Raw genomic sequence first — 27,282 nt, 5'->3', positions numbered from 1 at the left:
AATTATAATTTGAAAAAAGTAAAAAATCTGTGAAACCCCAGGAGTGACAATACGTGGTAACCCTGGTACATACATAAGTTGGGATGGAATTCATTTGACACAAGCAGCACGCTAAAAATGGTTGACAAAATGCTTTAGCTTGAAGTAATTAGATTTGGATCACCGTGTAGTCAACCCGGATCCATATAAATATAAATAATAAATAATTTTTTTTTATATTTAATCATATATATATATATATATATATATATATATATCTTTTAAAAAGGCAAGCCCCTTAGTTGAAAGTTGGATTATCATTTGCCTTACTTACTATTTCTATAATATTTTGTACCAAAAAAATAAATTTACCTTCCAAAAGATAATTATGTATCACTTACTGCAACGTGCATACCTTCTTAATTTTTTCCATTCAATGTTTATTCCTTTTTAGCTTCCTACAATTATTACAGATCCATTCATTTCAACCTTTTCGTTTTCTTTCTTTCACTTATAAAAACAAAAAATGAACTCAATTATGTAGAATGTAGATAATGTTCTTTATATGTAGAATGTAGATAATATTCTTTTCATTTGGCATACTTGCTAACTATCTACCACATACACAACCAATTTATAAGTTTCACACCAGTTAAGGCTTTTTTTTTTTTCTGTTACTTTTGTTGAGCTTCCTCAAAGTTTATAGTTGTTCCTCTTCTGCGTATACTTTCATACTTATTATCCTGAAACTGGATTTGGTCGTATAAATTTTAACTATGATGTTGTCCTTATTGATTTTCAGTAGGAAATAGTGCTACCTTTGTTATATCTATTTTGTCGCAGCCAAAAAAGTTTAATTTCAATATTAGGCTAATTACCAAGCCCATTGTGAACGCCACTCCTTTACTTCCTCTTCTGTCTAGTTTTAGTAGTAATAAGTTATGTAGTTATGTTGAATTTCACGATATAAATATCATGTGAGGTGATCGATCATCACGAGTGTTCCCTCTTATTTCTCCACTGTTACTAGCGTTTTCTTCGTTGCTTTGGGTTATTAATTGCAAATTTAGGTCAATTATTCTTATCATGTTTAAGCTGGTATTTTCTGAAGTTGAATGTAGAATTTTATGAAATTAAAATTCAGCCCTCTAACTAAGTCAACTAACAAATTTAAAATCAACTAACAAATTTAAAATATGAAAGTTAAATCTAACATTTATGAATTTCAGTTTCTTTTGCAATTTACTCGATCTCTTTCTTTTATAGTAAACCCGTCAACATAAAAACAACAGAAAATTCTATTGCTATTGAGAAATAGAAATCTTTGCTTAGAAATGTATTAAATGATCATGGGAGGATGAAAATAGTGGCCCCATCTTTCACTTAAATTGTTTGATAAGTCAACTGAAGTTTTATTTATCTCAACTTCAATGATATATAAGTATAGAAGAATATAAGACATGTAGAAGAAGATAACAAAACGTCTTACTTATCAAAATTTGTTTCTAAAAAGTGGGAAAAAAACTAAGTACCTAAAGGGACATCCAGGACTACATCATAGAATTAGATCTATGTGTGGAAATATACGTACAACGCACGTGTCAAAAACTTATATTAAAGGATGAAAAGCACAACTCAGGACTCTCCTAAACGGTGTCTTGTATGTGTTAAATAGGAGAGCAACTCCTGTATTGTTTTCTAAATACACGGACAAGAAACATTATAAAGCCTTCGCTTCTCTAATTACGCAAAGTTCATCGAAGATTCTATTGGGAGTGCTTAGCAAGAACGAACGAACAGAATTCAAGGTACGCGATATAGATCGTGGCTATTTCGTGTAGTTTCGTGTTTCATAAACATGTAATTGCACTATTTGACTAGTGAAATAGATTCAATGATCCTATGCTTCGTGTGTTTGATTTAATTCTTCGTTGATATCGAGCGAGCTCGCATTGTTTGTTTTTCCTGGTCTATTTTTTTTCTGAAAAAAAAAAGTTATTGTTACACCTCGGAAAATTTTTCGTTGATGCACAGTGAATAGGCGAACGAAGAGCACGAAGTATATGGTGTTTCGATAAGTAAAAAATAGCATTTGATGATTCCAAATAAGATTTCAAAGACATTTGAAGTAGGAGACAAAAGTTGTTAAGGAAAGTAAGGCATATGTCGTGTGTCGGGCAAGATTTACGAGTATCGAATTAATGATGACTTAATGAAGTTTTGGAGAAGAGTTATAACGTCCCTTGGATTGTTAATGAAGTGTTAAACAAGTGTTAAGAAGGTTCCATAAGGATTGGAGATCGAACGAAACGACGGAGATCATTTCAGGGGAAAGGGTTATACGATCGACTTATACGGTCCGTATAACATTATACGGTCCGTATAACACCCGGCGAGATGGTGTCACATCCCGGTGGTGAACCACGATCACTTATACGGGCCGTCACGATGTTCCACGGACCGTATAAGTGTCCGTGGAGGTCCCAACTGCAGGCCGGTTCTAGTTTTTGTATAAATAAGATGCCTTGGGTTCTTTTACTTCATTTATCATGTTTTACAAGTATTGAGAGTTCAAAACCCTTCTCTAAGCATATTTCACTCAAGTCCAAAAAGAACACAAAGATCAAAAGGCTAGAATTAAATGTTTATGTGTTAGAAAGCTTAAGGGTTAGAAGATTACAAGAAATCAGTGAAGGTGGTGAAGGGTTTTTGCTTTCCAGTGAGGTGTTTGCGCTCGGGTTCATTCTACCACCTTCTAAGGTAAGTTTTATGACATTTCCATGTTGTGGTATTTGAGGAAAGTTGAAACACTTGGATTGCAAAAGGATATAGAAATGGGTCATGAATGTGGGAATAGTGTCACTCTTGAATAGATGTTTGGATTGAGTTATGATTCTTGATACATTATGATTATAATCATGTTATAAATGCTATTGAGAACATAGAATGGACATTGTATATGAATATGAGCGTAATTGTGTGATATGACCGCGAATATGGATGAATTGAAGTGAATTGAGAAGTAAGGATAATGTAGTTGAATAAAGGCTATTGTGATGATGTTGTGAATGTTATTATTGATGTTTGGGAGTTGATATATGATATGGAGGAAGTCGTATAAATAAAGAAGATGTTACCCGATTTTCTCTAGCTTTAGTCATGTATGCTAAGTCATCGATTTCCTAATGATAGTATAACTCTAATGAAGGTAGAACGTGAGCTTGAAGAAGAACGTGCAAATGATAGAATAGTTGAATGGAAAGGTATGTAAGGCTAACCCTTCTTTCGCCAAGAACTTGGTTCGTTGGCCAAATATCTATCATTACATGAGCCTACGATATTCTTCGACGATCTTATCTCTAAAGGCTACTAAGCTTATGATTCTCGATATGATACGATTGTACAGTTCATATGGCGAGTAATCCTTTAAGGATAGATGTAATGAACGACGATAGTAATAATGCTAAAGAATGCTTATGAGCTTATACGTGCCTATGTGTGGCTACTATGAAACCTCGAGCTTATATGGCCGGGTAGAATGTATAGATATGTATACATGTATATAATGCGCGCGCGCATTGCGATTGGGTACGGATAACCATGGCCTTGGTAGGGCTAGGTATGTATGAACCTTTGAGCCTTGGTAGGGCGATGGTATAATAGAACCTTCGTAGTCGGGTATCTTTTATAAATCTTATGTATATGACATCGATATGAGTACGAATATGCTAAGTATATGTAAATGCTATGTAAGATTACGTATATGCAATGTATATGATATGAATATGAGCGTGAATGGAAATATGAATACGAATACGAAAATGGATACGAAAGGTAAATGAGTACGGATACGTATACGGATACGGATATGGATGTATGTACACGGATACGCAATAGAAATGGAATGTCCATTTATGAAAGGCAAGTAAGTGCTATGACGATGATACTATTATCTCCCCGTCATGCTATTTCATATGTCATACATTATCTTGGTATTGATGTTGATCGTAGCTGCATCTTTCGATGCGTTAACTTCGTCTTGATGTCCCATTTGTTTGTTTGTGGGCTTTGCGTCGTACGCGGTGGCCGGGGAGATAGACTTGATCCGCATGTATGTTTTCTCGGGGACTACATAGCGGAGCTCAGCCTCGATTTGGAGCTACGACTTTTAGATTAACGTGCATATATTCGTAGAGCGCGGCGGGGTACTGCATCCTTTATATGATATGATGTACCATGGGAGGCTCGTAGACATGTGTATATGGTTAGATGTGTTTGGCCTTGTCGGCCTATATTTTTGGATATTATTTTGTTAAGCCTCGTCGGCTTATGTACACTTATTTGGGCATAGTCGTTAATGTTGATATAAATGAATCGTCGCCATGAGATGAAATGATGATGAGTGAAAAGTATGATTTAACTATGTGGCTCACACAAAAGATGTGATGTGAAAGTATGTTAAGAGGTAGTAGGGTGGGCTAGCATCGAGTGCCGTCGCGGCCCTCGGTTGGGTCGTGACGATTCTTTACTTAAAGAAATTTTGTGATACCTGTGTTTGTGGTTTTTTTTTCCGTCGTGCGTTCTTTGGCTGGATTACCGTGGTGCTGCGGATTGCGGTGTAGCCGATCATTTAACTAAGGCCTTCAGAAAGCTCACGATGCCACTTTTTTTTTCTTTTTTTCAGTAAAAGAATAGGAGGTAAAGTGACATAAGAGCAGTAATTTATTTTCTCTATTTGGCCCAACGAGACTTCTGTGTATGTTTGGCCCAATATTTTATGGTCTATGACCATTGGTTATACATAGTGCTCAAACATGAATCCTTTATTGTTTTTTGGGTAAGACAATTTTAAATAAAAGATGCAATTCCCTGTAAATTTTTTTGGGTGAAAACCTTAATGAAAATCTAGATCTCCAACTTTATTTCCTCATTGTTGATCAGATTGGAGTATTTATTTTTAAAAGGTCCTATTTGATTCAGTGGAATCCTTAGGCATTAAATACATATACATATATGTATAAAATTAGGCGTATCTGAGAGTGATGTGGCATACTACTACTGGCTGAATAACGTTATTTATTTTTATAAGCTTTCTTGGACTTTTCTCTCATTTTTAATGTGTTATATATTAAACAAAATAAATCAAAAAGCTACTCTTTTAAATTCGATATGTTACTCCTCCAATATATATATTAAATGCCCTTTGCAATAAAACCCAAGTAACCCACTAATCAGACCACGTAGTATAATATTTATAGTGACGATTCATTACGGATAATTAATGGAATTACGGATAATTATAGCGACAATTCATACCTTTGGCTCTTGATATTCTACTTTTTGGCCTATATATATCTTCTTATTCTCTCTCTTTTTTTTTTCTTTTTTTTTTTTTTTCTGAGTATGCTATTCTCTCTTGTGCCTTTTCAGCAGCAAGCCAAAAATATTCAATATCTTTTTCTCCACATGCAAGGTATCTAATAATCTTATAATCTAGATATTTAGATGACTTAATTTTATTTATATTGATTGTTTGTTTGCTCTTTTTTTTTTTCCCCGAGTTTGATCTTCTCTTTGTTCATTATTTTAGCTAGGTAACTATTGTTTTTCTTTGTTTTGGTAGGTGGTTATTGGAGATGTCATATACTATTAAAGAATAAGAATGTAAAAAAGAATCTACAAAAATTATCGATTATTTCTTGGCATTAGTTTCACATGCCAAAAGGTTTGATTTTAGTATTAACAGATCATGGTATTTTAGTATTAATCAGCATATGACGTGTATATCTTGAATTCATATTAGATGGTTTATAAAGGATTAAACAAATCAAACTACCATTTAGATTTGCATTACCAAATTGTTACGTTATCCTTTTTTTTTTCCTCACTTCTTCACCACCTTTATTTTTGTTTCTTTTCAAGTTAACATTTATTGATTTAATGATTAGTTTTATATTCGACCTTGATAGACGTTTGTTAATAAATAGTATTTCTTTTGTAAAAATTATTACACTAAAATCTATTTATTTTATGATTGCACGAAGAGTGGACAAATACACTAGTTTTTATTCTAAAAAGACACTTTCCTTGGTTTAATGATAAGTGGATTAATGAAACTATTGGAAGGATATTTTTTTTTTTCCCCTCCATTGCTTTCCGGAGGAAAATCATGTGCAGACATCTCTTTCTTTACTAAGAACGCAACAGTGATTGTGAAGTAGAAGGAGAACTGGTAAACTTTAATTTCTTTTCACGCAGAACTGCTGTTTTTTGTTTCAGTTTTTTTTTTTTTTTTTAATCTGTATAAAAAGGGTAGAATACTTTCACCAAAAAGGAATAGAAAAGTTATGCTACTTGTTTTTTAAATTCTTTCAATATCCTTTTCTTTTCTAGTGCAAAGTTTTTTAGTTTTCTTTGAAAAGAAAGAGTTGATCGTGTCAAATCATGGGCCACATATAGTCAAACAAGAAAAAGTATTTTTTTCCATGTCTACTTTGTTTATCACCGTGAATCATGTACTTTCACTTGGTCCCACATATGAAAGTAGCAAATTTTTTATTAGTCAGCTTATGTGATGCAGACCCTTGCCCTTACTTGTTTTGATTAAATAGTACTTCTTTGAAGTGTAGTGATTGGATAGTACTTCTTTGAAGTGTAGTGATTGAATCTCTCCTTTTATTCAAATTCCACTAATGTGAAAGAGATTTATTCTCCAACCGTGGCTTAGGGATCCATTTTTTTTGGATACTTTATGTCTTGTTTAATTCAGAATTTATGCTTATTATTACATCTTGAATTTACGTGATTTAAGATAAGTGTTTCTTAGATGATTGATTATGTTAGATTTGCGACATATTAGAATTCAGATGATGATTGGGAACATAGTGAACTTTTGATTCTGAACCTAGTATGAAATAGATATTAACGTGATTAATTATTTTAGGAATTTCTATGTATATGAATTTAGGCATGTGGAGAGTACATAGTTGTCTCATGATAGTTTATACTTGTTTAATTCAGTATGTCAACTGCTGCAAAAAATATTGTCGCCGAGCTTAACAAAGGTGATAAGTTAATTGGAGACAATTACGAAATATGGAGCATGAAATCCAATATGTCCTGAAGGAGCAGGAGGCTCTTGAAGCTCTTAATGTGTCTATGACACTTCCTGAAAATGGTGATACTCCCCAACATGTGAAAGATCTTGAGACTTATCAGGTCTGAAATGGTGATACTCCCCAACATGTGAAAGATCTTGAGACTTATCGAGGTTTTGGAAAAGAAAAATTCTCTTACTCACGTATCGTTCTTTGACGACATAGACAATGCTATTATGAGAGAATTTCGAATGTATGACAATGCTAAGGACATGTGGTCGCACTAAAAAAAGAAAAGTTTGGTCATCTTGGGTTGCAAGTTAAGTGCCCTTACGATTAAGTTTGATACTTATAAGAAGCGTCACGATCATACTATGCGCAACATCGCCATATGTCGAATATGGTGAATGAGACTGAAAGATCTTGGTCATGTGTTGACCAGAAGAGCAACAAGTGCAAGTTGTGATTCGATCCCTTTAAAGTTGGGAAAATACGAAAATGTCTTAACCCATAATGTTAGCATAAAGAATATGGAAGATGCTAAGTGTCATTTGGACCTCGAGGAAGAGCGCCTCGGGATGGACAAAGCTCTTACCAAGTGTGTGTGTAGAGAGTTCGGGTCCGAGAATGTGGACAAGGCAAAAAAACGCAAGTATGGTGGGTTTCTCAAAACGAAGGGGAAGCGGGACAAGCCTCGAAAAAACATAAATATAATCAACAAGACAAGAAAGGTGCTTTTGTTCGAAAGAAGAAAATGAATATGGCAAAGCTCAAATGCTACAACTGTGAGAACATGGGACATTTTGCTCGTGACTTTCCCGAGCCTAAAAAGGTATATGACCTTATTTCCAATTTACTTAGTGATGTAAATGTATCGTATTCTCGCTTTATCTAACTGAATCACATCCTATGTGGATTGTAGACTCGGGAGTCGCCGACCATATAGCGAAAGACAGAGATGCATTTGTAGAATTTCGACGAATTCCACAAGGAGAAAAATGGATTTATGTGGGAAACAACTCCAAAGTGGAGGTTAAAGGGATTGTTACATAACGAAACTTGAGATGCGTGGTGACCGAACTTTTTTTTTCATACGATGCACTATTTGCCCGTCAATTCGCCTAATCCAGTCTCTGTCACAATGTTGATTAATTTAGGATTTCATTTAATCTTTCATGAATATGGTTTAGATTTTTATTTGGCCAAGATAAAATATGCCACTGGTTATCCTTGTAATGGTTTTATTCTATTGGATAGAGTACCTAGTTTCGATAATAATAATATTAGTTTTTCCTTATTTACGCCTACTTCTAATTGTGAAAATGATGTAAATATATGGCATGCTAGGCTTGGCCATATTGGCCAGCAAAGAATGAATCGCTTAGCCAAAGAACATCTTCTTGGATCTATAGATAAAGTAGATTTATCTATTTGCGAATATTGCCTAAAGGAAAAAACTGCAAGAAAACCATTTGGAAAAGGTATAAGGGCCGACACTCCATTGCAGTTAATTCATTCTGACATTTGTGGTCCAATGAATGTAAAGGCAAGACATGGTGTTGTTTATTTCATCACATTTATCGATGATTGTACTCGATATGGTTATGTCTATTTGATTTCTCACAAATTTGAAGCTTTTAGTTGTTTCGTAAAGTTTATGAACTTAGTCGAGAATCAACTAGAAAGAAAAATCAAAGCTTTAAGAACTGATCGAGGAAGAGAATATTTATCTGATGAGTTCAAACAATTATGTGATGAAAAGGGAATTTAAAGGCAATTAACTACTCCCTACACTTCACAGCAAAATGGTGTTGTGGAACGACGAAACAGAACCTTGTTAGAAATGGTTAGGTCCATGATGGCACAAGCAAAATTGCCTATCACCTATTGGGGTGATGCTTTGCTCACTGCTGCATTTGTGCTTAATCGTGTCCCTTCTAAGTCAGTTACATCTACGCCATATGAGTTATGGACTAAACGAAAGCCTGATTTGAGCATTTTGAAGCCTTGGGGCTGTGCTGCTTTTATACTTAATCCTTATTCCCGATATGGAAAATTAGGTCTAAGGGGAAGAAAATGTATCTTTATACGATACTCTGAACAACCTAAGGGTTATGTGTTCTTGAGTGAACAAGATAGTGGCACTGTGACTGAAGTTGAATCACACGATGGTACATTCTTGGAGAATGATTTTCCTAAGCAGGGTGAGATAGGTCAAGACTTATATCTTTATGAAACTACGGAACGGATCGCTCACTATAGACGTTCAAATAAATTTGAGTGGGAGTCATTCAGATGATAATGGATCAGTTCCTACTACCACAAATACTCAATCAGTATTCAATCCTTTTGATATTGGTGGTCCGAGTAGGATTTATCAATCTCAACCTCGATGAACGCGTCATCCAAAAATTTCGCGTCATTGATTTGAGATCGAAGGGGAAGTATTTATAGTTACTCCACAAGATGAAGAAGAGCCACGAAATATAAATGAGGCTCTTACATGCCCCGCTAAGGATAAATGGTTAAAAGCAATGGATGGGGAAATGGAGTCAATGAAATCAAACCAAGTATAGGAATTGGTTGATATACCAATGGGCTCTCAAAATGAAGCGTAAGGCTGATGGTAGTATCGAAAGATATAAAGCTCGCCTCATAGCTAAGGGGTATACACAACAAGAAGGAGTCGATTATGAGGAAACTTTTTCACCTATTTTGAGGTTTAACTCAATAAGGCTAATTTTGTCGATGGTAGCTAATTTAGATATTGAATTGCATCAAATGGATGTAAAAACCGCATTCCTCAACGAAGAACTAGAAGAAATCTATATGGATCAACCGCAGGTTTTTGTGAAAAAGGTCAAGAGAATAAAGTATGCCGACTTCGTAGGTCAATTTATGGCCTTAAGCAATCTTTTAGACAATGGTATCTACGTTTTCATATGAGATCATCTCCTATGGTTTCACTATGATTCATAAAGACCATTGTGTGTACATCAAAATATCTAAAGATAAGTTTGTGATCTTATCATTATATGTAGACGTCATACTTATAGTTGCAATTGACATAGAGTATGTTAAAGAAATCAAAGGGTGGTTATCATCAACATTTGAGATGAAATATATGGGTGAAGCGTCATATATTCTTGGAGTTAAGATTTCAAGAGATTGTTCAAAGAGATTGTTATCTTTTTCACAAGAGCCGTATATAAAGAACGTCCTTGAATGATTTAATATGCAAGACTGCAAACCTATAAACACTCATGTTTCTAAAAGTGAAGCTTTAAGCCGAAGGATATGTCCTCAGACTCCATAAGAGAAGGAACAAATGAGAAAGGTTCCTTATGCCAATGCCATTGGTTGTCTAATATATGCTATGATGTGTACTAGACCTGATATCTGTTATGCCGTAGGGTTAGTTAGCAGATTTCAATCTGACCCAGGACAATAACATTGGAAAGCAGTTAAAAGGATATTAAGGTATTTTAAAGGCACAATCGACTATTCCCTGTGTTACCAAGGAAATGATCTACAACTCAAAGGCTACCCTGATGCTGATTGGGGAGGAGATTTAGATGAGAAGAAATCCAACTCTGGATATGTATTCTTGCTTAACAATGGCGCCATATCGTGGAGTAGCAAGAAGCAGTCATGCATAGCCTTATCGACAATGGAAGCTGAATTTGTAGCACTTTCAGCAGCTATGCAAGAAACTATCTGGCTTATACATTTTCTGGTCCACTTGGGTGTGTATAACAATGTTGTTGAACCTGTCACCATCAATTATGATTGTCAGGCTGCAATCGCCTACACAAAGGATCCAAAGTGCCATGGGAAGACGAAATATATTGACATTAAGTATAATTTTGTTAGAGACATGGTTGTACATAGAGAAGTGAACGTGAAATACATATCTACGCAACAGATGATAGCAGATCCCTTAACGAAACCCGTTACATCCGCATTTTGCATATTTGGAAAGTTTGGAATAATCTTTGCTTGTAAGAAATAAGGCCACAATTGGATCTTACTAGTATGAATATGTCGGCTATGGAAACATTGGTGCGGAATTATTGAGGAAGGTTAAGGGCAAAATCGGAATTTTGGAAATTGGTTTCATGAATTACAAAAAATTTGGCCAACAAATGGGCTCAAAAAAAAAATAAGAAAAGAAGGCCCAAATGGTGAGGGTGGCCGACCATTATGGCCCAACCCACCAAGAATTAATAATTTTCCCATGTGCCAAATTCATTGGATGATAAGTGTGAAGTCGGAATGGAAACTATTGCCTTATGTTGGAAAGTTGACTAGTTGTATTATGTTGTGATTATTAATGTTATTGATGTTGTTGTTGGGTTGTTGTTGGTTGTTTTGAGCCGAGTTGAATCTCGGGGATCTGCTATACGTATAGGGGGTTAACGCCGAAGTTTCGGTAGATAAGTATGAAAACCAAGATTGAAATGTTACCTCTCGTGAATAGTAATTGGTAAAGATGACCATTTGCAGATTTTTGACGAAACGGGATTGAGATTAAGCGAGCGTAAGACGTCCGTAAGGTATGTAACGCTTACACTATTCTTCATATGGCATGTCCTAGGCCTACTAGGCCGAAAACGGAACCTCGGGACTAATTCGCTCTCCTAGAAATCGAGTTTGCTTTTGGTTACTATTCATTTAAGCGTAAACCGAATCAAAATGTTTGCCTTTGAATATGAGAACGCATAAACCTTTGTATCAGTCGCAAATGAATCCAAATGGCTCCGAAACTTTCACGGACAACTTTATGGAGCCTAATGTTTGTAAATTGTGTTCGTCGCCTCGGTCAGGGCCCGCAAGTCCCGAGGCTTCCCTTATCTGGTTTGTCTGACTCTTTTCTGTATGATATAAAAGAGGTGTTTGCCTACGACTCTAAGGTCCGTTCGAAATGTCTTACTATGTTATTTGAACGCTCATCGCTATTAGCGCTACTATGTTTTTCCGAGAATAACTTACGATACGTTTTTCAAAAAATTGATAACTAAAAGTCCGCAACCTTTGTACTCTGAAATTCCGATTTATTCGATACCGTTGAGCTTTTTGATACTAATGTATTTGTATATGAGATTATGTGTCGACTTTTGGAGTTTACTTTAATTTGCATATGATTTCTCTACTTCGCTCGTGCCGACTATTATGGTTTCGTTCGCGGTACCGGCCGGTTTTGTGATCGTGCGCTCTATGACATATTCGGCGGTATGATGTGTTACGGTTTTCGAGACCTCGCCATAGGGCCTAGCTTACGGTTGTGGTGTTATGATGTGATATGGCTTCGATATATTTTGATGATATGATGTGTGTGATATTATGATGTGTTCGGAGATGTACGGAGATTTGAAAACACGGAGTATGATGTGTTGTGGCACCAGCTGTCGGGGGGGTGACCACGTTCCAACGTTATGCACGACTTTTATTTGCATTCCGCACATTTGCATTCCGGCGGAGTTTGATACGTTATTTACGTATTTGTTGTGTCTTCCGACTCCGGCTATGATTTGGATTCTTGTGTACCGTACCTTTACATACTCGGTACTTTTCGTCATCGACCCCCCTTCGCGGGGGTCGTTTGTCACGCGCGGTACGGCGCTCGGTTGGGTGATTCCCGTTTAGGCTACCTATTCTGCTATTTTGGAGTGCTCCCCTCGATCCGGAGCCCACATTTGGTATATATGCTCTGCTTTGGATATTCTGTATGTTTGCCACTGTTTGGGTACGGCGGGGCCCTGTCCCGTCATATGTTCGTATGTCTGTTCTGTTTGTAGAGGCCTGTAGTCACGTTTGTGGGTCGTGGGTCCAGTCTGGTTGTGTGTGGTTTCGGTTTGTCTGTATATGATTTCGATTCGCGTCCTTAAGCGGCCCCGTATGCTACTATGGCCGATGTGGCCCATCTGTTTGCATGAGTGTGTCTGGGCGATGTACATTCCGCCAACTTTGATTCTGATGTGATGTTTGACACGGGTGCCCGCTCAGGACCGCATTTGTATGATATCTGCTTTCGACTATCAGTACGAGTTATGTCTGTTAAATCTGAGCATGCCTTATTTTGATGATTTGATTCGTAAGTCTGTTTGGGTGCCTGAGTAGGGCATCATCATTTCAAACTCAACCGAATAACCAAAGCGAACTATTAGTTCAAACCAAAACAGTAGTCAAATCAGGTTTTCTTCCGAATCTCTCTCGGAAGCATATCAAACAGAACTTCAAAAACCATAGTTGCGTATCAAAATCATAGGCATAAAATCCTTATTTCCAACTCGACAGATAAATAAATAATCATGCTTGGGATCGGAAAAGTGGTCGTATTAAGTCCCTTTTTAAAAAATAGGTCATTTAAAACCAACATAGAAAAGTCGCGGGACCCACGGACGAGCGTCAACCCAATCCGGGTCTGTATGTGATCGTGCGCACTATGATATACTCCGGTGTCATGCTGTGTTATGGTTCACCGAGCCCCTCGCTAGAGGGCCGGGTTCCATTTATATTTGGATATGTTATTGTTGGTTTTGTTGTTAATATTGTGGCCGAGTTCCATTCTCGGGTTGTTGTTGATTGAAATCGGCTAAGTTAAACTTGGTGGCATGGTATATTTACAGGGGAAATGCTGCCAAAATTTCGTTGACAAATGTGAAGTCAAGATTGAACTTCTAAGCGCTCTAATTGACGTTTGGTAAACATGACCAAAATGTAGATTCGGCGGATTTGCAACTTGGATTTGGAGTAGCAGAAGGAGCGGAAAGAGGTATGTAAGGTCTCACTTTCCTTCTTTGGCATGTCTTAGACATAATAGGCTTGGATACGTGTCTCGGAGGCAATCCCTTTCCTAGAAAACCGAGATTGAAATTAGTTACTATTCATTCAGTAGAATTGAACTAGGAATTGTGTGAAATGTTGAAAAAGTTTCCTAACCACCTAGAACTTGCATGGACAACACCCGGCTACCTTAGAACCCTCATAAGTAATGTCATGAAATGTATTATACGTAAACGTACACCACCTCATTTGACCCGAGGTGGGCCCACTTTGTTCCCGAATTCCTTTTATTGTTCCATTAGGCTTACTTGAGTACTATAGTTAATGAAAGTTCTTGGTTATCATCCCGACTGCCAAACAATAGTTATTTTAACTAAACTCTTGACCCCAATGCATGATTTGCCTTACTAAAAGTTTACAAATGTTTTCCAAAATATTCATTTTTCTTCGAAAACCAAGTTTTACAATATAGAAAGTCTTAATGACTAAAACGACGACTATGGCTCTATGATAATAATAATGATGCCAGATACGAGAAAAAGTATATGAAACAATGCCTTACGATCCTAACCCGTGTTTTTCTTTTATGATGTTGCTCTCCATTGTTAATCTCGCCTTAAATTAAATTGTTCCTTCAAGGTGAGCCGCCACGAAGTCGATGGTGGGGCCAACCAAATGGTGGGCAAACCCGATGAGTGAGGGCAAACCCAGTGGTGGGGCAAACCCAATGATGGGACGAAATTCCACATTGGTTTAGGCTAATCCCGCATTGGTTTAGGCTAATCCCGCATTGGTTTAGGCTAATCCCGCATTGGTGCAGGCAAATCCCATATCGGTTAATGTTGTCCGGACGCGGCTAATGATACTATGTGATGCAAGCGAGGTTATGAATGTATGTATAAAGATAAAACGAGCGTCTGAAACTCCGCCTCGAGAGGTCAAGCGATCGGATCCTTTTCCTTTATTTCCCATGTTTTCTCATTATATGCTATCCACGTCTGCCTATTTAATTATGTTATCATTTATGCCTTACATACTCGGTATTCGTTGCTCGTGCGACCCCTCTTCTTCGGGGGGCTGCGTCCGTACCGCGCGGGGTACGCCCGGACGGATAGAAGCCGGGATAGAAGATGTTCCGGCGAAGTTGGCAAACTCCATTTGTTACTGTGTGTCGCCGAGTCGCCGTGCTATGCTCGGATGTCTTGTTGGAAGTTAGAGACTTTGCGGACGAGTCGTGGGTTTCGGGAGTCGGATGTATTATGATATACGTTTTGTACGATTACATACTTTACTTGATTTAAAAGCAACGAAAGAATGTTTCGAATCTTACTATGTATGCTTGATTTAGAGGTTGTTCGAAAAAAAAAAAATTACGTAGTAAGAGTCAGCGGGTTCGCTCGGCTCCGGTTACGGGGTCGGGTGCCCATCACACTCTGGTCAAGATCGGGGTGTGACAAAGTGGTATCAACTTCTGTCACGACCCGTCTAGGGGCCGTGACGAGTACCCGATACTTGTACCGAGCACCCCTTACCTATCATTTTACCTCTTTAGCAAGCCGTATGAACGATCGTATTATTTTTTTTTTGAACCGAACATTAACATTAGCGGCGTCATTATGAACATGGACTAATTAGCTTCACTATCGATCATCCATCCTGACGGCATTAAAATGCCAAAATACCACATATTTAACCGTACATAAGCGACTATACAAATGTCGTACGAGCCTCTAGACATAGTACGCTCATACATAGGAAGGGCCGAGTACGTCTTGTTGTGCCGAAAATATATACACAAAAGAGTACCACGGAAGTGAGGCTCGGGAACAATCGGAGCGCTGTCAAGTGCGGCCGGTAGAGCTCCCCCAAGGATCAAATGCGCCGTTCGCCGCGCGGCATGAACGCGCGCCCACAAGAAGGGCGTCGGTACAAATAGTGTACCGAGTGGCGTAAAGCATGAAAACATCATCAAGAACGTAAAGTAAGAAATGCAACACTATGAGGTCATAGATCATATAAAGAGATAAGAGAGTAACTCCGTACGTAAGGGCCCTCGGCGGATACCACGCATGCTTATCTTTTCCTTTCATATACGTACATAATGTCCGGCCACATGACGACATTAGCCCGCGTCCGGCCTCCCGAGTCCGGGTAACTTTAGCCGATGCGGGATTAGCCCAACCAATGCGGGATTAGCCTAGACCAATGCGGGATTAGCCTAAGACAAGCCTTACGCTTATCTCCCACTTTGGGACTCGCCGTTCTTGCCGAGGTTTGCCCGCGCCATCGGGTTTGCCCCACCATTGGGTTTGCCCCCACCATCGACTCTACGGTGCCTCACTTTAAAGGAACATTTATAAGGCGAGACTATCCGCGGAATATAACATTAAAAGAAAACGAAGGGAGGAAATCATGGACTTCATATATGTGTTAAATTGTGCTTTGAAATCTTTAGAATATAGTTTCATAACTAAGGAATAGAATTAAAGATCAAGAACTAGTTTAACGTTTTCATGCACTCGTTAGACTCTTGACTTAAGGCTCTTAGTCATGGAATCCTTCTTTTCATACTTACCATAGCCATGTTCTTTCCTTTACATCGTCGTTATCATTATCATCATAGAAGTATTCTCATTAAAGTAGTTACAACACTTATCGTTTAATAAACAAGGCACTAAAGAAAATCCTAGACACGTTGGGCCACCTCGAGTCAAATGAGGTGGCGTACACAACTTACATATAATACGTGTCAAGACGTTACTTATGAAGGTCTTAGGGTAATCGGGTCTTATCCTTGCAAGTTCTAGGATATTTAGACATTTCTTTCACAATTCATGCACTTTTGGTTCAATCTTACTGAATGAATAGTAACTATTTTCAATCTCGAATTTCTAGGAAAGGGATTGTCCCCGAGGTACGTATGCCGACCTACTACATCTAAGACATGCCAAGAAAGGAAGAGGGAAACCTTACATACCTCTTCCGCTCCTTTTGCTATTCCAACTTCAAGCTGCAAATCCGCCAAAATCTACAAATTGGTCATGTTTACCAAATATGATTAGTGCCTTTAGAATTGAAATCTTAAATGACACTTGGCTACCGAAATTTCGGCAGCACTTCCTATGTAAATACTCCATCCCACCAAGTCCGACTTGGCCAATTTCAACCAACGACAATCCGGGAATTCAGCCCGGCCAAACTAACAACACAATAACAACAACCATACTAACAATCTCCATATTCAATCCAAGTTACATTACCACAACTCAATCAATATGCTACTTTCTTTAAAACCTTCCAACTTCAATAATAACATTAACAACATTATAATTCATATACCAACAACACCATGCCAATATCATTGTCTTCCATACATGTAAGAACATAACATTCATTTTACATAAACTTCAACCGCAAGTCTCCAACTACCATAGTGTCTAAAATCATTAAGCTTTTTATTGGCAATATAGAATTCATTCCACAACAACCAAAGCACTAAATAAAATTAACTCATCTTCCTCCACCCTACACCACACTACACGGACGCGTCATGCATACACACGGCTACACTTCACTAATATCATCCCACTTCCATTATCAACATAACATTCACAACAATAACAACCAAGCACTAAATAAAATAATTAAGGCATGATTCCTACACACATATAGACATGCACGGCCACTCTCCATATTTTTGTTCTTCATGAATTTCGTTCATTATCATACACTACAACATCCACAAACATCCATAACCTATAAGAAGGATGAATTCTTACCTTTTCTTCTAATCTTCCTTCTTGAATAAGACTTGCAACTCACAAGAACATGTAGTTTCTTGCTCCAATGAACACTCCAACTTGCTAGGGACCCTTTAATTGGTAGGAAATGATTTTTGGAAAATTTTTTGTAATTTTCTTGGAATTTCCTTCACTTGGCCGATTGGCCTTGAAGTTTTCTCCTTCTTGCACTTGTTCTTATTTTCTTGAATTTTCTAGAGAACTTTGAGGAATATTAGATGAATTCCTACATAAATACATACAAGTCTTCCACCCAATTTTTTCCATATTTATAAATAGGCCCTCAACATAAAAGTATGACTACATGACCCCTTTCTTCCCTTTCTTGAGATTTCTAGAGAATTTGACCAAATAAGATGACTTAGTCATCTATTTAATTGGAGAATTAAATCTCCACTTGGCCTAGCCCATGTCATGGCCGGTTGGGCCTTTAATTTTTCCAAAAACAAATTAAGCCCACTTTTGTATTTTTTTGGCTAGTTCTTGTAATTTATGAAATGTTTTTCCAACTTCCAAATTTTCCCCTCGTCTTCCTCCATATTTCCACGAGTCATACTGCGAATTTTCCTTTATGCCCTTGACCTTCCTCATTAATTCCGCTTCTAAATTTTTCATAAGCAACTCGTATGCCAAACAAAATAAAGTGTGGTCTTGCTTATTGTCTTCCTGCGATTGTCTTGAATTATCCGATTGCATAAAATGCGGGATATAACATCCTCTTTAGAACATTCGTCCTCGAATGTTAAACTCGACCTCATGGTGCATTATAATACTTCGGGGAGGTCTCCTTTCGTAGATATCTCACATATCGCCCAACATATTCACTTTAGGTCCAACATGTACCGAGCCCTATCCAATTTCCGATAGGGCATGATGACTACATTTTAGGTCCGTTACCCGACTTGAGCCGAGGTGGGCCCACAAACCCTAAGACCCAATCATATTGTACTAATTGCCTTATTTTGAAACGATAACTAAGAAAAACCTTTGGCTAATATTCGGAGTTTGTATAAATACACCAGTAACTTAGATTTAAGCGGTTTGACTCGACTACTCGATATAAGCATTCCGACATGAACGATCGATTAGAATATTTCGGTATAAGCATTACGATGTAAGTGTTACGATATAAGTTTTACGACATAAATATTTGAAAATAAACACGCCGGTATATACGTATGTTACGCGTAGAAATTGACCTATTTATTTTGGTACAAGCATTCGATATGACAACTACGATATGAGTATTCGAGTATGAGCGTACGATATAAGTATTATGCTATATGTATTTGGATACGAGCGAGTCCGACCAGTATGCTAATGTGAGTATGCTGTCATAAGCCTCAATGTTCTCCAAACACGACCGGATCGCTTGGAAAGTCCAAAAGAGGTTTCTGTATGTTAAATACTTATAACTCTCCGATGCTAACTCCGGAAGAACCGCGAGACTTGTTACGAATCTTCGTATGTTAATAAACGTATGTATTCATCGGTCGATTTCACATGTATATGTTTATATACTACTTCGCTCGCGCGCGACTCAATGTATCTTTCACGAGTCCGGGCCGGGGCATGTGTGTGATCTCGTGTGTACGTTACGATACGATTACGATTCACCGAGTCCCGAGCCGGGACATGTTCTCGTGCGCACTTCTGCGCATTATTCACCGAGTCCCTCGTGCCGACGGACACGTTATCTGTATGTGATTATGATGTGATGTTATGGGGATGGTGGCCGGGGGCACGTGATTATTATTCACCGAGACCGCCGGTGGGGGGCGGGACACGTTATGTATACATGATTACCGGATGCATGACTTTATCTACCGAGTCCGCTTAATAAAGGGCGGGACACGATGTACATATGATTCGATATCATGATCTTATCTATCGAGTCCCTTAATAAGGCACGGACACGTTATTTGCATACATGACATGGATTCTCGCTATACATGATCACATTCACCGGGTTTCTATCGGAGGGCGGGACACGTCGTACATACGAGATTTATGATTTTGATATGTACTGTATGTCCCGTCCGACATAAGTCATCTTCTCGAGCCCTCGTATGTTCGTATACTCGTGCCGATATATGCCATGCTCGGCACGATGCGTATGTTCGTATTCCGTCCGGACATGACCTCATCTGAACATTCTCGTACGCTCCGTATTACGTCCGACGTGTGACATCACGGTTCACTCGTATTTTTCCGTACCCCTTTGGACGCGTGCCGTGATTGCAAATTAAGCGAGGTATTCGATTGACTATTTGTTGTTCTATATACTTTTGGCATATGAAACGGTGTGTATGAGTTGTGTACGAAAAATAGCGTCGGTAGTCCGATAACGTCATGTCGATGGTTAATCATTTCGGTCATAGTTACGTTTTTCTATATTACATGCCTTACATACTCGCACATTTTCCAATGCGACCCCCTTCGGGGGTCGCGTTTCATGCCGCGCGTACTCCCCGATGAGTCAAGTATTATAGAAGATGTTCCACGGGAGATGGCAAGCTCCATTTTCCCGGTCTTTGCCGAATCGAGTTTGTACGTTATGATTTGATTTTACGGATACGTGTTGCAGAGACTTTCTTGCAGACAACATTGTGGGTATGGTGTGTCGGTCTGTCATGGCGGCTCCATCGTAAGCATGTCAAGTTATGTTATGTAGTAAATTTTGTACAATTACAGATTTTGTCAAGTTTGAAAGCTTTATTATGTATTTCACGATTATTCAGTTTAGAGATTTGAAAAAATTTTATGTGCACAATAGGAATCCGTGGGTTCGCTTTGGCTGGATATGGGTCGGTGCCATCACACACTCGATAGGTTTGGGGTGTGACAAAGTGGTATCAGAGCGTGAAAAGTGGTTTGACTTTGATCGAGATTTTGTATGCCATACTTCTGTACCTCCGATTTTGATGAAACTCTGTCTATTATGCCTCTGTATCTCCGAATCCGATTACGCTTCTATTTGATGTACCTCCGTTCGTTCGACTCGATTATGAATGTTTGATATACCTCCGTATACACCGATTACGAATCCGTCCGACGTAGCTCCATACGTCTGATTCTGGTTACAAATCTGTCTGATCTACCTTCGTATGTGTGACTCTGATTACGGTTTGTTCGACATACTCCGATACGTTTGGCTTTGGTTATGAACCCGTGTCGATATGGCGTTGAAGTATGAATTTGTCTCTTTGTGTGACTTCGAATGCGAATACGTTTTTTTGTCCGATATACTTTTGTACGTCCGATTCTGACGGCAAATTTGTCCGATATATTTCTGTACGTCTGACTTCGATCACGGATCTGTCTGGTCTACTTCCATACGTCCGACTTTAACTACGGACCTATCCGATATAGTTCAGTACGTCTGACTCTGATTGTGGGTTGTCTGATAAGCTTCTGTACGTCTGGCTCTGAGTTTGAATCTGCCTAAGATAACGTTGGATTACGCTTTTGTCTGTCGTACTTTTGTACCTCCGATTTCGGATCTGACATCCGTCTGATCTTCTGGTTCTGATAAAGATTCTGTTCGTCATATATCCTATTTAAGATTATGCAATCCGCTGGACTAATAAAGATTTCGAGCAGCCCTAATGCGGTAATATCAGAGAATGATGGAAGGAGTTGGAAAAGAAATGCCCTCACAAGCGCTCTGATTAAATACGGGTATGTAGTTGGCACACGGGCCACCCCAACTTATCATGTTTCCCCACGCGGTAGATTCAACATTCGAGGACGAATGTTCTAAAGGGGGGGAGGATGTTACATCCGGCATTTTTGCATATTTGGAAAGTTTGGAATAATCTTTGCTTGTAAGAAATAAGGCCACAATTGGATCTTACTAGTATGAATATGTCGGCTATGGAAACATTGGTGCGGAATTATTGAGGAAGGTTAAGGGCAAAATCGGAATTTTGGAAATTGGTTTCATGAATTACAAAAAATTTGGCCAACAAATGGGCTCAAAAAAAAATAAGAAAAGAAGGCCCAAATGGTGAGGGTGGCCGGCCAATTCATGGCCCAACCCACCAAGAATTAATAATTTTCCCATGTGCCAAATTCATATTGGATGATAAGTGTGAAGTCGGAATGGAAACTATTGCCTTATGTTGGAAAGTTGACTAGTTGTATTATGTTGTGATTATTAATGTTATTGATGTTGTTGTTGGGTTGTTGTTGGTTGTTTTGAGCCGAGTTGAATCTCGGGGATGCTATACGTATAGGGGAGGTTATAAAGTTTCGGTAGATAAGTATGAAACCAAGATTGAAATGTTACCTCTCATGAATAGTAATTGGTAAAGATGACCATTTGCGCATTTTTGACTAAACGGGATTGGAGATTAGCGAGCGTAAGACGTCCGTAAGGTATGTAACGCTTACCTATTCTTCATATGGCATGTCCTAGGCCTACTAGGCCGAAAACGGAACCTCGGGACTAATTCTCGCTCCTAGAAATCCGAGTTTGCTTTTGGTTACTATTCATTCGAAATATGAATCGAATCAAAATGTTTGCCTTTGGATATGAAAATGCATAAACCTTGTATCGCCGCAAATGAATCCAAATGGCTCCGAAACTTTCACGGACAACTTTATGGAGCCTAATGTTTGTAAATTGTGTTCGTCGCCTCGGTCAGGGCCCGCAAGTCCCGAGGCTTCCCTTATCTGGTTTGTCTGACTCTTTTCTGTATGATATAAAAGAGGTGTTTGCCTACGACTCTAAGGTCCGTTCGAAATGTCTTACTTATGTTATTTGAACGCTCATCGCTATAGCGCTACTATGTTTTTCCGAGAATAACTTACGATACGTTTTTTCGAAAAAATTCATAACCAAAAGTCCGCAACCTTTGTACTCTAAATTCCGATTTATTCGATACTCGCTTGAGCTTTTTGATACTAATGTATTTGTATATGAGATTATGTGTCGACTTTTGGAGTTTACTTTAATTTGCATATGATTTACTCGCACTTCCACTCGTTTCGTGCCGACTTCCGACTATTATGGTTTCGTTCGCCGGCACCGGGCCGGTTTTGTGATCGTGCGCTCTATGACATATTCGGCGCATGATGTGTTACGGTTTGAGACCTCGCCATAGGGCCTACGGGTTTGTGGTGTTATGATGTGATATGGCTTGATATATTTTGATGATATGACGTGTGTGATATTATGATGTGTTCGGAGATGTACGGAGATTTGAAAACTTACGGGTATGATGTGTTGTGGCACCAGCGTCGGGGTGACCACGTTCCCGACGTTATGCACGACTTTTATTTGCATTCCGCACATTTGCATTCCGCGACAAAGTTTGATCCGTTATTTCGTATTTATTCCCGTATCTTCCGACTCCAAACCTATGATTTGGATTACCGTACCTTCTCGCTTTTACATACTCGGTTTTTTTCGAAATGCCGACCCCCTTCGGCGGGGCCGTTTTCATGCGGCCGCGCAGTACGTGCGCTCGGTTGGGCGTTTCCCCGGTTTAGGCTACTTATTCTCGTTTTTGGAGTGCTCCCTCGATCCGAGCCCACATTTGGTAGATATGCTCTGCTTTGGATATTCTGTATGTTTGCCACTGTTTGGGTACGGCGGGGCCCTGTCCCGTCATATGTTCGTATGTCTGTTCTGTTTGTAGAGGCCTGTAGTCACGTTTGTGGGTCGTGGGTCCAGTCTGGTTGTGTGTGGTTTCGGTTTGTCTGTATATGATTTCGATTCGCGTCCTTAAGCGCCCCCAGATGCTTTTGCTATGGCCGATGTGGCCCATCCGTTTGCATGAGTGTGTCCGGGCGATGTACATTCCGCCAACTTTGATTCTGATGTGATGTTTGACACGGGTGCCCGCTCAGGACCGCATTTGTATGATATCTGCTTTCGACTATCAGTACGAGTTATGTCTGTTAAATCTGAGCATGCCTTATTTTGATGATTTGATTCGTAAGTCTGTTTGGGTGCCTGAGTAGGGCACCAGTCACGGCCCACGGGGCTGGGTCGTGACAAAACCCATGGCATGTGATGCTTATGAAAGACATGTGAAGTCATTGGATTTGCGTAGATGCTAATGTATTTTTATTTTTACTTTTCTCAATCACGTTCATGTAAAATTACATTATTGAAGTTAATGTTAGTTCATGCCGAATTATCCATTCTTGTTGGTTCATATACATATAATATTTTATGTTTAGTTAATAAATTTCTAGTATAAGAAGTATGTCAGACAAACAAAAAGATTGGCCTATTCACACAGGCAATCGCCTCTATTGTCTAAGTGACAGATAGAGATGAGACAATTATAAACTAATTATTGTCAGAAGTGATGATAAACGAGAGCTTGAAGTTTATAATAAGAATGTCGTTTGTTTTTGTGTTTAATCATATGTGATTAAAATGAGTTAGTCTGTTCTTAATGCCAGATGTGAGTTCTAATGAATGAAATGATTGAGTAGATTTGTGAACTCAAAGTTAGACATGAGTTGTCTGAATTATCATCTGCACAGTATTTAATTTGTAAAGACATACGCTCCATGGGAAAAGAGTCAATACTGTGATACATGCTTCATACCATGTATGCATATAGTGACTCATAAGGGCGCTATAAGTTTAATCTCTTTGCCTTTATCGTATAAGCCACAGAAAATTATAAGTAATTTTCCATGTCGTACCTTCGGACTTTGACCGTTTCTTGAGATTCAATTTGGTGTTTGCTATCTTAGAATGTTGCCAAGAGATCATACTTGATTCGGTATAAGGACATTTCTAATAAGGCATATCGTATCGAGATTAAGATTAACGGATTCACGAAGAGGAAGATCATTAAGTATTATCGTTAATTGTGTTCATTGATCGGTCCTTTATGTTTATGTTTTTGAGACAAGAATATAATGATGAACTCAAATTTAAGACAAAGAGATTGTGAGAGATATGAATGTGATAATGATCTAGTGTAACACACCGTCACTTTCATACTAAACCATATCGGTAATATCCCGTAAATTCGAGTTAGATGTAAACGTATGAAACTAAAGATAAAGACATCATATTTTATATGAGTCCATTCGGGTGATAAACGGTGCTTTGAAGTCAAACCAAAAAGTGAAGTTCTTAAGGCCTTCTAAATTCGTCTAAGTCCGAGAGACTTGTACTTATGGCTTTTCGGGTAGTGACGTTAGGAATTTGAGAAAACTCAAAACATGAAAGTTGTGGCGCTTGAAATACCTTTCCAACCACATTATGGAGCTCAAACGGAGCTCCGTGCTGGTTATACCACGTTTTACTTTCGCGCGGGTCGCGCGATCGCGCACCGAGCTTGCAGTTACACGCTCGCCGCGCAATCACCGCGCGAAGTAACCTCCGGCCTGCGCGACCACGACCACGACGTTTTAAGAGCTAAATTTCGTTATATTCATTCCCACTCGCTTTAAACCAATTTTTCCGAGGTAAAGAACCCTAAAGAAGTCTCTCAAGCCCTAAGGACTAAGCTCTTCTCCCAACCTTCAAGAAACTTTAAGGTAAGCCTATTCCATGCAATCCAAGTCAATTCCAACATACGTTCATGATCATTAAGCAAGAATCCATCATTCTTAACATAGGATTTTCAAGAAAACCCATCTCAAGGTTCAAGAATTCAAGATTTTGGAAATCTTTCAAAGCTCAAGTCTTTAATTCAAGTTTTGGAGCGACCTGAGTATGTAGAATGTCACACCTAATCTTGATCGGGGTGTGATGGGCACCACCCCAGTAATCGAAGCCGAGCGAACCCACTAACCATTACTCACATCTTGAAATTTTTTTTTTGAACCTTTAAAGCAAACATATTTAATAGGATTACTCATACCCACAAAAACTCTTTCGTTGCTTTTAAATCAAATAAAATATATAGTCAGTACAAGCTCGTATCATTATACAACCGGCTCCCATAACTCACGACTACGTCTGCAGTCTCTAACTACGGACAAGATATCATAGCATGGCACGCTGACTCGGCGACACCCCGAGCAATTGGAGCTTGCCAACTTAGCCCGACACATCTTTTATGATGGCTGCTATCCGTCTGGGAGTACCTGCGTGGCATGAACGCAGCCCCCAAAGAAGAGGGGTCAGTACGAATAGTGTACCGAGTATGTAAGACATGAACAGTAACAACATAGTAAGAACTGTAGAGCACATCATGTAAGGAGAGTATACTGTACATATGAGGCATATCACGTGTAAGACTGTAAGACCCTTTGTGCATGAGTAATAACGGTATGGGGAACATAGACTATATCATAGATTAGGAGAGTGACACATACATACCAGTCCTCTTAGGCAGATACCGTGCTTTCTTAGCTTTCTTTACTCATATATATATATATATATATATATACATAAAAATAGAATATATTATATTGCCGAGGCGTCGGCAGCCGATCCATTTAACCATAAATATGCACATCCCGCGTCCGGGCATCCCGCGTCCGGGACGATATCATGTGCCATACTCCAACTGATCAGTGGATATGCGTATATAACGCTCCGCCCTTATCTCCATTTTTCCCCGTAAATATATCGGCGTCTATAGCGCCCTGGCTCTTTCATCATATATATATATATATATTCATTTCACATACATATATCAGCGTCTATAGCGCCCTGATTCTTTTTGTCACATGCACATACTTATATATATATATTTACCAGCGTCTATAGCGCTCTGATTCTGCTATCATATACATATACTTATACCATGTGTATTTATCAGCGTCTATATAGCGCTCTGATTCGGTTATCATATACATATACGTATGTCGAGTACACGCATCAATCGAGGTAGTAGGGCAATATTCCATGTATTTCAAATCCTTAGAACAGCCATTATCTACCATAGCCTTGGATTATCCAGAATTAGTTTACATCCTCATATTTTCATTTTTATAGCAAAGTATATAGTCTACATATCTAACGTAGGCACTTTTCTTATCTTTGGCTTCATCGTTACCTCTATAAGATCACCTTCATCATGAGTACACTTGCACTAGGATGATACTGTACTTTTCGTTCGACAATCAGGACAAGGGTCGAAGATTTCCTTAGGATTCTATTCCCAAAACAAGTCAAGCGAAACGATAGGAAAATTCCGGGCACACTGGGTCCACCTCGGGCCGAGTGGGATAGCGTACACAATTTACATATATTACGCCTCATGGCGTTATCTATAATGATTTAAGATAATCGGGTCCTCTTTACGCAAGTTCTAGGGGTTTAGGAAGCTTTTTCAACATTTCACACCATTTTTAGTTCAATTCTACTGAATGAATAGTAACTAATTTCAGTCTCGGATTTCTAGGAAAGGAATTGTCCCCGAGGCCTGTGTTCAAGCCTACTACGTCTAAGACATGCCAAGAAAGGAAGGTAAAGTCTTACATACCTCTTTCGCTCCTTCGCTACTCCAAATCCACGTTGCAAATTCGCCGTAGTCTACATTTTGGTCATGTTTACCAAACCTTGATTAGTGCATTTAGAATTGGATTCTTAAACGACACTTAGCTCCGAAATTTCGGAAGATTTCCTCTGTAAATATACCATGCCACCAAGTTTAACTTGGCCGATTTCAATCAACAACAATCCGGGAATT

The 27,282-nt window shown here is 38.7% G+C and overlaps 1 pseudogene; it reads left to right on the top strand.

Annotated features, from left to right (window-relative positions):
• Positions 1–5,639, top strand: part of LOC132062103 (acetylajmalan esterase-like) — a 28,122-nt pseudogene extending 22,483 nt beyond the window's left edge.
• Positions 5,640–27,282: the final 21,643 nt, after the last annotated feature.

Source organism: Lycium ferocissimum, chromosome 7 (assembly GCF_029784015.1).
Source record: "Lycium ferocissimum isolate CSIRO_LF1 chromosome 7, AGI_CSIRO_Lferr_CH_V1, whole genome shotgun sequence".
NCBI classification, from domain to species: domain Eukaryota; kingdom Viridiplantae; phylum Streptophyta; class Magnoliopsida; order Solanales; family Solanaceae; genus Lycium; species Lycium ferocissimum.
This window is presented reverse-complemented; position numbering and strand designations above follow the sequence as displayed.